The sequence below is a fragment of the Loxodonta africana genome, chromosome 1 (genome assembly GCF_030014295.1).
Source record: "Loxodonta africana isolate mLoxAfr1 chromosome 1, mLoxAfr1.hap2, whole genome shotgun sequence".
Lineage (NCBI taxonomy): Eukaryota > Metazoa > Chordata > Mammalia > Proboscidea > Elephantidae > Loxodonta > Loxodonta africana.
In genome coordinates this window covers 80,417,157-80,426,307 of record NC_087342.1, presented here as the reverse complement: position 1 = coordinate 80,426,307, position 9,151 = coordinate 80,417,157, and the positions used below count along the sequence as shown (strand labels likewise).

The 9,151-nt window shown below is 42.1% G+C and overlaps 2 non-coding genes and 1 pseudogene across 2 annotated transcripts; all 3 read right to left on the bottom strand.

Annotated features, from left to right (window-relative positions):
• Positions 1-443: 443 nt before the first annotated feature.
• On the bottom strand, positions 444-1,674 carry LOC135232961 (etoposide-induced protein 2.4-like; annotated as a pseudogene).
• Positions 1,675-1,700: 26 nt separating this feature from the next.
• TRNAS-AGA (transfer RNA serine (anticodon AGA)) lies at positions 1,701-1,782 on the bottom strand. Its single transcript has one exon. It is a non-coding gene; the product is annotated as a tRNA-Ser (tRNA).
• Positions 1,783-8,625: 6,843 nt separating this feature from the next.
• Positions 8,626-8,698, bottom strand: TRNAF-GAA (transfer RNA phenylalanine (anticodon GAA)). The gene has a single exon. It is a non-coding gene; the product is annotated as a tRNA-Phe (tRNA).
• Positions 8,699-9,151: the final 453 nt, after the last annotated feature.

Genomic DNA, 9,151 nt, shown 5'->3' with positions numbered 1-9,151 from the left:
GAGACACCCCTTCACCCACCACATCCAATGTATGTGCTTCACAGAAAAACAACAGAAATAACAAATCCACAAATTACAACAGCTAGCTTTACAAAATGCATTCATCCAAGGGTGGAAGGCAGGGAAGGGAGGTGGGAGGGTAAATGGCACAGGCAGAAAAAAAAAAAAAAAATGTCACAAGGTCTGGCAAATGCTAGAAAATAGCTACAGGAAAACCTGTGGTCTTTTCAGACTCATGGCCTTAAAATCCACATACTAGGGTCAGGAAGATTCTGCTTAAGTGCACCAGAGACAAAGTTCCAATTCCTCGGAGAGAACAGAATATGTAAAGCGCCCTTGGCAGAAAGAGTCCTATCTTCCCTGGGTCAGGGGAGGTGAACAGGGAAAAGAGCTTCCACATCCTCCTTCCAATCCTACCCGTTCCCTGTGGGTGGCAGGTGAAGTCAGTGGCCTGCAGCAGCATTAAGTTTGGCAGGAGATGGACGTGGTGAAGGGAACTTCTCTGCAGAGTTTGAGCAGACTGCAGTAGATCATCTTATGGAAGGGTCTGTTACTTAATAAGACCACCAGAGAGAAGAGGCTTAACTTAAAAATGATACACTTTGCCAGGGACCTTTGCTTCATTGGTGCTGATAATGAATAAAGGAAAGAGGATGGAAGAGGCAGCCACTGATAATGGATGAGAACTGCGTTGCTGTGAGCAAAGCAAAGGGCAAACCAAATTCAAAGTGGGAGGGCCAGTTTCTTTCTGTGTTTGACAACAGCTAGTGCATTTCAATTCCTTTATTGAATCAGTATTATTCAAAGCAGTGTAGTGAATATAGAAGGGACATATGCAGGAGACAAACCAGCTGACCAACAGGATGGATGAAGAGACTCCCAAACTTCCCCTGGAGAAGGAAAAGAGCCTGAGGCAGAGGTTGAAGAGCATATCAGCAATTGCTTTCCTGACACTAGGGAATGGGAGAGGCTTCCTCCCTGTTAACTCAAATGCCTGGTCAGCTATATTTTGGAACCAAATGACATTGACACCTTTGCTAAGCACGAACAGGGGAGCACCCAAAGAGCACTGAAAATTGACGTGAGGAAGAATTCCAGCCACGATCAAACGTTTCGATAGTGATAGATGACCAATAATTTGTGCTGTTACTGACTGAATCACAGGAATAAACACTTGATGAAACAAGAGGGAACTCAAGCAGAATATTCCTCCATTCCGAGCGCAGCACTGGAAAATTCTACCAGCAATACGTGGCTCACTTGTCTTGTTTAGGCTCTGTACTCTGGGGTCCTTTCTGCGTCAGGTCGCTACTAGCCTTCTTCTATGCTTTTCCTCCCTCTTTTACAGTATTGGAGCGTCCAGCTTCGAAATGGTATAGATACCCCAGATGGAGTCCTTGATTCCCCTGGCAAGGCCCTGGAGAAATATTTTGACACCTCCAACCATCTCTTCACCACCCAAACCATCAACCACACGGGGAGAGAGAAATGCCTCGAAATCTCTTATGAAGGCAGCTCTGTCAAGGGCGGGTTCAGCACGTTCAAGGCTGAGGGCCACACAAGACCTAAAAAGCAAAACAAAACTAAAAGAAACTAAAAACCGTCACAGTGGAGCAAACTAGGACTCAGAATGATCAGTGACCCATGTGCTTTCCAAGGGACCACTCTTTACCAATACACCCCCAGGGCCCCAAATAGTCCATAGTCGGCAGGATTCAAACCTGCGCGGGGAATCCCCAATGGATTTCTAGTCCATCACCTTAACCACTCGGCCACGACTACAGCTGCCTTACCAGGGACTTTTTTTTTCCCCACATGGAATTGGACCTGTGCCCCTTGCAGCCAGTCCTGTAGCTGATCTGGTGGGGTGCTGAACATCGTTAATTATAAGGAAAATGCAGATTAAAACACAATGAAATGATACTCCGCTCCACCAAAATTGCTGAAGATAAAAGAATTGAAAATATCAAGTGTTGCTGATGATATGGAACAACTGAAACTTTCCTACATTGCAGATGAGACTGTCAACTGACACATTCACACTTGCACACTATTTAGAAATATTGCCTGAAACAAAATATATATAAGACCTATAACCCTAAAACTCCACAGCTGCATTTAGACCCGAGAAAAACGAAGGCTTATTTTCTTTGAACCCTATGTACAAAAATGTTCACAGCAGCATTAGTTGTTTTATATGTACATCAACAGCAAAATGAACAAAAAATTGTGATGTACAGTAGTAATACAATGGGATATGACAGCAATAAATTAGAACTACTGCTACTAGACACGATATGGATATATCTAATAAAAATTATGTTGAGTGAAAGAGTCTATACTGAAATGAACACATATTGTACGATTCCACCTATAGTATTTCAAAACACAGGAAAACAGTGGTAGAGATCAGAAGATTGGAATTAATTGGGATAGATACAAATCCAATTTCAGCTCTGAGAGCTGAAAAATTTCTTTGATTTGAATGTTGGCTATATGAGATATACATATGTAATAAGTCATTAAGCTGAATAAGTTGTACGCATTTTCCTCTTCATGAACCAAGCCTCAACTTAAAAAGAAGAAAGGATTTCTTTGGATATCGTCTCACCCCCAGTAGATCCTATCTCTTCGTAAGTGCTGTTCAAATTTTGGTCTGCAGATTGATGCCTTCTAAGAGCTGTGTTTTAAATGTCTGTGGGCATTAGAAACTTTTGTATCAATTTGACTGTGCCAGAATATTGAACACTTCGAATTAAATAAAGTAGAAACAATTTCAGGAATTGGGTGAGTGGAATGTGGAGCTAGCCACTTAATGATCAAGCAGTAGAACTCTGTTGCTGCTTATGATATTGTGAAATTTGTTGGACACCTAGAACCCAAGAGAAGATAAAAATCTGAGGAAGTACTATTATTTACTTTTATAATTTATTGTTTTAAAATGACCGTGATCTTAATCAAGTCTGCTTTCTATATTTATAATTTGCCATTATTGGCTAAAATAAAACAAATACACACAAAAAACAAACCCAAACCAGTCGATTAGAGGTGATTCTGATGAATAGCGACCCCTTGTGTGGCAGAGAAAAATTGTGCTCCATAGGGTTTGTAATGGGTGTTTTTTTTCTTCCCAGTGCTTCTGGGTGGATTTCAACATCCAGCTCTTGGGTTATCAGCCCAGTGAGTTAACCATTTACACCACCCAAGGACTCCTTTAGCTAAACACGGAAGTAAAATTAATATTATTTATTTGTAACTCTAATTTACATATGTGAATCAAGGCTAAGAAGGCTAGAGAAGCCAGAAGACAAGTAGTGTATGTGCCAGAGCCCTGTGATCTAAAAACGGGCTTCAGGTGTGACTGAAAACAAAGAAGAGTATGCAAAATAAAGAAGAAGATCTCCGTTTGGTGACAGCTCATCTTTCAGAATCAGCCTCTCAGGAATGAATGAGGAAATCGCAGCAGCTGAAGACCATTTACAAAGTGAATTTTAATAAAAGTCCTCCATGTGCCTGAACAGGTTCTCAAGCCTCAGTCTCGGATGAGCGGAGTCAAGGCTTTCTGCCTTAACCACATTTTGGTTGTGACTGTCATTTCAGATATAAGTTTTTAGAATATTTCCTCCAAAAAATATTTTAGATTCTTTTGCAGCTGCTTTCTGCCCGGCGTGAGGTCCAAGACTTCTCAGTTCTAGTGTTACCAGGTGGAAACCCAGGGTTTTTATTTGGCATGACTTTATTGGCCAGTAAATGAGAGACTGAGATGGGTGAACAAAAAGGCACCTTTATTTCATTGTCCAAGGAAATGGAGTCGGTCTGTGGTTACTGCTCCCAAGACTGCTCACCAAGTTTCATAAAAACTCAAGTGTTTGTGAAAATACTCTAAAATTAAATACGAATAGGAACAAATGAATCCACCAAGGGTTTACAAGTAGGGAGTTCACACAAGTTTTGTCTGCAACATTCTTAATCATACTATGTAGGTGCAATGGGGTGTATATATAACTTCCAAGCAAAAAAAAAAAAAAAAAAAAGCAGGGTTCAAATTCAAAGCTGAGGGGGATGGGTGAAGCGCAGCAAAGGAAACAATTTTCCAATACAACCCTGTAGAGGGGGACTCCAGGTAAAGAATACAGCACTGTGGGGGTTCTGTCTCACAAGCAAAACATTCATTTGCCTTCCCTTTGTGCCAGCTCTGCAGTTGGCCTGAGAAAGCCTCAGCCTATGCTGTGGAGAGCTTACACTGGGCATACAGGGGAAAAATCATCAAGTGTTAGGATTAATAAGGGTATCCACTACAGGTGAATCTCAATACAGAGATTAAAATGGGCATGCACGGGACTAGGAAGTGTGCTGAACTACTGGGAAAACATTCTGGAGTGCACATGAGGAAAGAGAGAGGAGCATCACCTAATGCAGAGTAAAGAGTGGGAGTGGGGTGAAATAAAGGAAGAGAAGGAGAAAAAGGGGAGAGAGGAAGAGGACAAGGAAAAGAGAAACAGGGTTATCCCAGAAAAGGAGTCAGTTCGTTTTGCTCAAGACTACCTTGCCTTTGAGAGTGATTCGTTGCTCTTTCCTTCTCGGGGTAGACAGGCTGAGCACTGTGGAGGGCTCACGCGAGTTTGAATTTATTTATTTATTTTGTGATTCAGACTTGTTCACTATTGGTTTTGCCCTGGCAGCTGCAGGAATTTATGATTTCCATGCATGTGGTGAGAGCGGTGTTGAGAGCAGAAGCAGGAGGGGCCTGGCAGCTTTGATATTAAGCACCGCTGAGATTGGGGAAGTTTACTAGGTCTTGCTTGAAATGCAAATAATAATAATAAAGAAAGTTCCCATTTGTTTGCTCCTTATATTCCTAACTCTTAAATGAAACCTCTTGAAACTCAACTTTTTTCTAAGGAAATTCTCTCTGGCCCCTTTACTTTTCACATCCTGCTCTTAGCTCAAAAGAAGTTTAAAGAGGGGAACTGTGACCACAGAAAGCCAAAGACTATACAACTGCTCATGATTACATACTCAGCCACCTTTTCCTCAGTCTTAGTATAGGCACAGAGGCAATGAAGATTACCAAACCCTGTGCCATGGAGTCAATTCCGACTCAGAAACCCTGGTGGCTGGTGATTAAGTGCTATGGCTTCTAACCAAAGGATCAGCAGCTTGAATCCGCCAGGCATTCCTGGGAAACTCTGTGGGGGCAGTTCTACTCTGCCCTATAGGGCCACTATGAGTATGAGTCAGTGAAGGTTAGTCCCTGGCAATCAGGTAGGTGACCTCAAAATTGGCTTAGGGATTACCTGTGACAGACTGGTAAAAAGCAGATAGTTACAGCTTTTGGAAAGAAGAGTAAAGGGGATAATGCATTATAAAAGAACTTCAGGACTCTTGGCTTCTCATCTCCTCTACCATAACCGATCCCCCCTTCTATGAAGAAACTAACCCTTTCCTCGCTTCAAGCCTTCCTCTACAGGGTCCCCTAAAAGATTTTCTCCTAGTTTAGTTCAAAACACAAAAAGCCTTTTAGTTCATATTTTATAGATTGCATGATTGAATTCACATTGATTCATCAAGATTGTTATTTTTATTCTCAGGATCAATAATTGAAAATATTTATAGGGAAATGCAGAATCATTCCACAGGGATTTGGCAACTGCCCTGAAACAATGTAGACCTTACCCGAGGTCTCTGGGTTAATGTGTCTGTGCTCCCCTCTTTTGACCCATGAGTGTTTAGGATTAGCGCTCTATTTCTTCTTTGGCAGCCTCCTCAAGAGTTCATAACAGATGGACAAAGACTTTGCTATGATCTTTGATGGCTTCCGCCTGCTCAATCTCCATGTCTCGATATCCGTGTCTGTGAATGAGAGGTTGACAAGACTTGGCAGCGAGTCTTTGCCTCCTCAGCCCAAACCTGGGTTAAACATCTACTTCTCAGTGTTTTAGAACATGCCAGAGAAGGACATGAGACAAAGAAATGGCTCTCTTCTTTGGCAGGAATTAATTCTCCTTTCCCTGACATTATATGAGAATCCTGTGTTCTCCATCCCAGAGAAGGAACATTGATTTTTTCCCAAGCACAGAGCAGGTTTTTCTTCTTTCAGATTCTCGAGGCTCTTTGCATTCAGCTTTCCCGCAAACCCTTTCAAGGGACCACTAAGTCTTTGAGTGGTGCAGACAGTGGCCCTTATATCAGTGATTGTTGAGAGTGCTTGAAGAGAATGTGTGGATATTAGAAATGACAACAAATAAATTTAAGTGAGCATCATCGTCTCAACTAGTTAGTTAATAAAGAAACACCAAGGACAAAACAAGTCAACTTAAGAAAGAAGTAAGTTTCTGAGAGTAAGATTTTTGGGCGCGTATTGCGAAAAAAGAAAAGTGGAGATACTGGGGTTTGAACCCAGGGCTTGTTGCATGTTAAGCACATATTCTACCGCAGAACTGTAACTCCAGCAAGACCCTACTGCAGAGGAGTCTTCAGGACTGTTTTCAGAGTCTTTTAGGACTAAGTCAAGATAAATTCACTTTATGTTCAATTCAACTGTTTCCAAACTCCCGACGCTATGCTCCCTCGAACACAAACAAACCTAGAGAAGGATACCTTAGTGCTAAGAAGAAAGATATTGCTCCTGGTTGATGGTCTTCCACCAGATTGCCCGGAGCCTGCTTCCATTCCATCACCTGGGTGAATTACAGGATAAACATTCTCCTGGACTTGTCTGAATATAACTTTCTGTATTCTTTTGACTCTTGGAAACATACTAGTGTTTTAGGGAGGCAAATAAGTAAATAAAACTAACTCAAGTGTTTGTGAAAATACTCTAAAATCAAATACAAATAGGAACAAATAAATCTAACGTATTTCAAAAACATAACATATCCACATAGGAGAAAAAAGAGAGAACAGATTCAAATAAAAGTTTTCCTTAGTGCTTTGTCCTCATTGTAAACAAGAATGGCAAGTAAATGTTAAACTCTATGTAGTAGTTTTTTTTTTTTAATTTAAATAATGCTATGGATGTAGCAATTCTGATATTATTTCGTGTAAATTTTAGGCTTGAGAAAATGAGTACACATATTGAGGTTGTTGGAAACCAGGGCTCTCACTGTGGGAGACAGAAGGAAAACACGAAATTGGAATGGGGGAAGGTAAAGCATTCCCTGATGATGCTGGATGGGTATTCCTCCACTGCCATCAAATAGATCCAACTCATGGATGGAGGCCCCATGTGTTACAGAGTTGAACTGCTCCATAAGTTTTCTTTGGCTGTAATCTGTAAGGTGTGCCCTGTGATTAGGGGCTGGACTGCTAACCAAAAGGTTGGCGGTTGAACTCACCAGCGGCTATGCGGCAGAAAGAAGGCGGTCGGTCGGCTCCGGAAAAGATTACACCTGTGAGTCGTAATCTACTCCACCACAGTGGTTTTGGGGTTTTGGTTTAATCTTTGCGGATGACCAGGGGCACAATTGCACTTGAATGCTAACCCTGGTGGCTTAGTGGTTAAGGTCAGTAGTTCGAATCCACCAGGCTCTATTGGAAACTCGATGGGCCAATTCTACTCTTATGGACTCTATGGTGGCGTAGTGGTTAAGTGCTAGGGCTGCTAACCAAAGGATCCGCAGTTCGAACCCGACAGAAAGGATTCGCAATTGGAACCCGCCAGGCGCTCCTTGGAAACTCTATGGGGCAGTTCTACTCTGCCCTATAGGGTCGCTATGAGTCGGAATCGACTCGACGGCACTGGGTTTGGCTTGGTTTTTATGGGGTCGCTATGAGTCGACGGCAAACGGCTTGAGTCTGGGCTAACCTAAAGATTGGTGGTTTTACCGGAAGAAAAGTCTCGGCCTTCTGCTTCATTTAAGATTACGTGGAGTCAACATGAGTCAGAATCGCCTGGATAGCAACCAACAACAATTTCTAAGGAAGCAGATTTCCAGAACTTTTCGTCCACGGTGCCACTGGGTAAGTTCCAATCGCCAGCCTTTCGGTTACCGTTAGATTACCGAGCGCAGTGTGTGCCACGCGGGGACCTTCCTCATATAGTGTAGTGATTCTTTTTCCACAGGATTTTTAAACATTTCTTGTGATTAAAAACATTCCTTTCCCCTTAGCATCCTCATATCATACACATAATACGTAATATCAGGACAGAAATGAAAATCTTAAGCGTAACAGCATGTAGCATATTGCATTCCTTGCTGCATCAGTTCCTAGCTTTCCTCACTGAATTTCAGTTCCTTATTTTTGAAATTTTAAATAAAATATGCAAAACGTCGGTTAGCGCTTTATGGAAGACCTCAAAACCAAACCCAATCAAACCCATTGCGGTCCAGTAGCTTCTGACTCATAGCGACCCTGTAGGACAGGGTAGAAATGCCCTAGAAGTTTCCAAGGGCTTTAATCTTTACCGAAGCTGAACGCCATGTCCCTCTTCCTGAGCGACCACCTACGTTTTGTTAGTAGCCCAACGTTAACGGCTGCACCAGGAAGGCTTGTAGACTGATACAGTTTTCTTTTTTTTCTATAGTTCTGCGTCGGATACTTGTGCTGTACAGTTCTATTAGACTGCAAAGCCTTGGAATGCAATGTTTTTTAAGAATGCTGTTATGCAAAACCGAAGTGAGTTGCTGAAACCCGGGATCGAACCAGAGATCTTTAGATCTTCAGTCTAACGCTCTCCCAACTGAGCTATTTCGGCCACTACGAGAGTTCTCTTTTAATCGTTGGTATAAAACATTTTTTTTTTTTTTATAAAACATGATCATGGCTACTGTGTTTTCAAATATTTACTCTTAATTTGCTCTACATTATTACAAGATGACAAAGGGGAGGAATACGTAAAACGGGGCGATGCTTTTCTGCTTGGTAACCTCTGGCTCTTTCACGCTCCAAGCACTGCCCGGAAAACTAAGGAAATATCAAACGAAATGATCGAGCCTGTTCTTTTTCTCTTTTTTCAGTCCTTTTTCTGTACTAGTCTTCCATGACACTGGAAAAGGGAACAGAGCATTAGAGAGCCAGTTAATGGCGTGGCGGGCTTCTGGCTTCGAAATGAGAAAAACCTGAGCAAGCCAACTCTGAGTCCCTATTTCCTTCCTTTTCTTTGTCTTCCTTGTGCTGGCATGGGCGCCCTGGGTGGTAAGGAGAAACA